Source organism: Branchiostoma floridae, chromosome 7 (genome assembly GCF_000003815.2).
Source record: "Branchiostoma floridae strain S238N-H82 chromosome 7, Bfl_VNyyK, whole genome shotgun sequence".
In the NCBI taxonomy this organism is placed as follows: Eukaryota; Metazoa; Chordata; class Leptocardii; order Amphioxiformes; family Branchiostomatidae; genus Branchiostoma; species Branchiostoma floridae.
The window spans coordinates 19,205,293-19,209,549 of NC_049985.1; the positions used below are offsets into that span (position 1 = coordinate 19,205,293).

The window sequence follows — 4,257 nt, forward strand, 5'->3', positions numbered from 1 at the left end:
TTCATGCATGATGGACAAAAAATGCGTAAAAATTAACTAGCGAAGGAATGAAAATAATAATAAATATATAACTGACTGAATAGATGTATGATTGAATTGATAAATGGATGAATAAACGGATGTGGCTATAAAATGCCTGGAGGAACTTTCTCATTCTTACTTCTATTACTGACGGAACTTATAAGTATTAAAAGGACATGCAATTTTAGACCCTTTTTTTATACATGATCGCTCATGATCGGTAACGTTCCGCCCCTGAGGTGTGGCCAAAAAACCATGCAAAAACATGATTGTTACCTAGGAAGGACCCGACTGTGTACTGGCGCTGTTGGATCACCTCCTGGTAGTTCAGCTGGGAATAGTACAGATCCATTACCACAAAATTACGCCTGGAATTTGAAGAAGAATAAAAAAATAACTTTAATACAACGCTGCGTTTTTCAAAGTGAATACAAATTAAAAATTTAAAACACTATTTTGACCGTTGGCCAGACGGTAGGCCAAAATTTACGTCAATATAAGGCTGTGCGACCATAGAGTCTCACACGGCCTTTTTAAAACCCAACTATTTGCCTACAGTAAGGGACCGTTCCACTAGGAGTTGACTAACCAGCATAGGTGTCCACATTTCTATAGGTATTCGCACGAGTTGATGACCTATATGCTACAGTTTGTTTGTTTTTGTACAATATAAGTGTAAATATTGTTGGATATGGCTAATTCTTCTTTTAACTGACGAAATACAAAAAAGTGATAATAGTTATCACGAGTATATAATGATAATCATCTGGTGTATTTTGCCAGCCAGTAGGTACCCAATACAATGAGTATGTCGAGGCACCTCTTCGTTTAACGTCCCTCCCGGAAGACTATTTCATGGAATGACTATACTTTGTCCGGCTACAGCAATCCGTTCGTCCTTGGTTGGGAGTCTCCCATGCAAGCACTGTCCGGATCGCGCATTGCTTAACTTCCGAGATCGAGGGGTATATCGATGAGAGTAGTCCGTTCGGAACTGAACGTCCTTCACTGAGGTAAACTAAAGATTCATTCATCCTTTCATACATTATTTCATCCATTCATGCGTTTGTTGCTGACTTACTGCAGGTAATCCGCGGTGTGGTTGTACCTATCGATGTAGTAGTCTTGTGCACTAAAGCTGGGCCAGGCCGCGTACGACACGAACGTCGGGAACGTGTTGGCGACGCAGGGTGTCGGGCAGAAGCACGGGTACTGCCCGTTAGACAGCTTCCCTATAACACGGGTGAAGGAAGGAGGAGGGAAGGAGGGAAGGAAGAACCAATGAATTCGAAGGACGAAAAAAGAAGTGTATGTGGCAACAATGTTGGACGTTTCGGCCCCTGGACAGTTCGGCCCCTACCTGATCAAGACGATTCGGCACTGGTTCTGGTGCTGTATCTTGGACGCACAACCCGTCTACTGAATTTTAGCTCAATACTTTTTCTTCTTTTTTTCTCCAAATTCAACCCTAAATTTAACTCTAACAATAACACGAGTTGCCCTGAAGCTGGTGCCGAATTGTCCTGATTGGACAGAGGCCGAACTGAATTTTTAATTTTGATGACATAAGCACGTGCACCTTTAGTGTTTAGGCAACATGAGGCGCACAGCTATATATGTGTACAAATATGGCCTATATTTTTTCGGTACCATGCAGGCTCCTATGCAAACTTACCTACAACTGTTTTCACACACTGAGTCAGCTGAGTCGGCGTGCAATACGTCACGTTTCCTAGAGCAACACAAAACAGACATCAGGTAGGAATTTATGGTATTTTTCAGGTACGAAGGCCTATAAGTACAATAAATTACAACTTCTGCAGAGGTTCCGACAAGGAGTTTTGCAATAATAAAGTCTTGAGTCTTGGTAGACTGAAGCATTGAAACCACTGCGACTATCAACAGATATCTTTTAACTGATTTTATATGATTATTATCATTGATTAATAAGTCTTTGAAACGTTGTTCAACTTCTTTGATGCCATGACTTTGTGATGTCATCTGATCAAACGGTCATTTAACCCTATTCAGACCGGGCTTTTTTGGTCATCCCTGGACCGGGGGGGGGGGCTTTTGAGGCCCTCCACTTCTAAGTCCTATAACTCTAAAACGACGTGCCGTAGGGCCACTAAATTTTCAGGACATGATTTCGACATAATATCTAGCAAGTATGTGACGTTTGACGTTACGTTGACGTAAGATGACGTAATTATGACGTCATCAATTTGATTACATTGGCCAAACCCATTAAAAATGGGTATTCTCAGAAAACTTCAAGTTATGCTGCAAAAATGTAACAACAAGTGCAGATAACAGAATAATAATGTTTATTACGACTTGCGTTGCCGATAGCAACATCAATGACGTCAATATGACGTCATAACATGACGTCATGTACGTCTAAGATACGAGTTGGGCTCCGCCATATTATGTCCATCACCTTGAATTTTTAAAAATACTTTTTTTGCAACAAATAATCACAAAGGGCAATGGAAATAGACTAAATTCATTCATTTAGATGGTTTTTGATGAAAAAATACCAGGTAGTTACAAATTTTATGGGATAATTAGCTTGTTATTTTTGATCTGGCCATTCGGTCCGCCATCTTGGATTTTGGGCTGATGACGTCATCAAATTAGCATAATTTATGCATATATAATTATGAAAGATATGCTGAATAATATAAGATTTTATTTATGTAACAAAATAGCAGTAATATAGCAAATAAATGTGAAAAGTACATAGTTAGAATCAAAAATAGTGATTTTTGGCAAAACTGCCTGTCAACAAACGGTTGCCATGGCAACAAGAAAAAATGGAAAATTTGTCAAACTTCGTAAAATTGTTGCCAACAATATTTTAGGAAAACTCACCAAATTTGGTGGCTCTAGCGTAAGCCGTTCTGGCGTTATAGGACATCGAAGTTAGCGCGGGCCTCAAAAGCCCCCCCCCCCCCGGTCTGAATAGGGTTAAAGGGTATTTTTGTTGTTGTTTTTGTTCAAAAGCTTAACATCGTCGAGGTAGCAGAACACATTATTTTGCCGTCGGGAATTTATATGATTAAGGACCCCAAAATAAAAACATTTGGCACCTCCAACGTACCTCAATTGAAAATAACTATAGGCACAAATCCCGGGCCCAGCCAACTGAACACATATTGTACTACAACTGATGTAGCTTCATAACTGCTGTATTCCTCCAAGATCTGCTACCATTCACCACAGTTTCCACCTCGCTGTCATACATACAAGAATCGTAACGCCTTTGACAACAACTAGACTATGACGCACTACTTTATACCTGGACCACAAATGACCCGTCTAGATGCGGATAGGTACTTTTTTTCTGCTACACTAACAGTGCACACACCAATTCTTCCGTGACAGGGGTCCGAGATTGTGCGCGACAAAAATGTGACGAAAGGGTCTCGAGGGTCCGTGTTTGAGTTCAAATTTCTCATAATCTGCTGCGAAGTGGCATTTAATACTGGCATGGCTAAAAAGCGTAAGAAGTGATGTGTTTTTGGTGCAAATTGGTTTTGGGCCCGAGTGTCACTTCCTTGTATTTCTACGCGTTGGAAGTGATTCGCCCGTTGACCCAGATTCCCCGTCCATATGCGGTCTGTGAGCCGTGTTGCTATGCCTCGCGCGTCGGGTTATTGTAAAAATCTCAGTGTTACGATTTTCTTTATTTTTTGCTTGATTAATCTTAGGTGTATTCTCTTTCCGACAATATCAGTCATTTTCATGACTAAAATATAGGTGATGGGTTTATTTCCACGTCAAGTCCCTTTTTTTTTGCATACTTTTTACGTGAAAAAAACTTTTCTCCCCCATAAATTATGAAAAGTAGAGAGAGTGAAGAAACTGAAACCCAACTGTTTTTAAAGCTGGAGTACCCTTCATTCCCATATACGGCTTTTCTACTTTAGATTTATTTTCTTGAAGAGACGGCCTCTAGACTTGAGGGTGCGCAGCCTCGATTTGAGACCCCAAATAAACTGGGGTGTGCACCGCTAAGGGCCCGAAATGGAAATATCTTACAGAACGCAATGTTTATGTGGATAGCATGCATATTGTCCATCTTAACGTCGTATCACTAGTTTGAAACTTTAAAGTTTTTATGGCGCAATGATGTTGTAACTTGCCTCCCTAAATATACATCTGCAATTCTTATTAGTGGCTATCGTCTACGAGTAGTAAAATCTATTTTCTACATGGACCAAATATGGCATT

At 40.2% G+C, this 4,257-nt stretch overlaps 1 long non-coding RNA gene across 1 annotated transcript; it reads right to left on the reverse strand.

Annotated features, from left to right (window-relative positions):
• Positions 1-294: 294 nt before the first annotated feature.
• On the reverse strand, positions 295-1,776 carry LOC118420282. Its single transcript, XR_004831723.1, has 3 exons — positions 1,697-1,776; positions 1,103-1,253; positions 295-389 (listed from the first exon to the last, which is right to left on the reverse strand). It is a non-coding gene; the product is annotated as an uncharacterized LOC118420282 (long non-coding RNA).
• Positions 1,777-4,257: the final 2,481 nt, after the last annotated feature.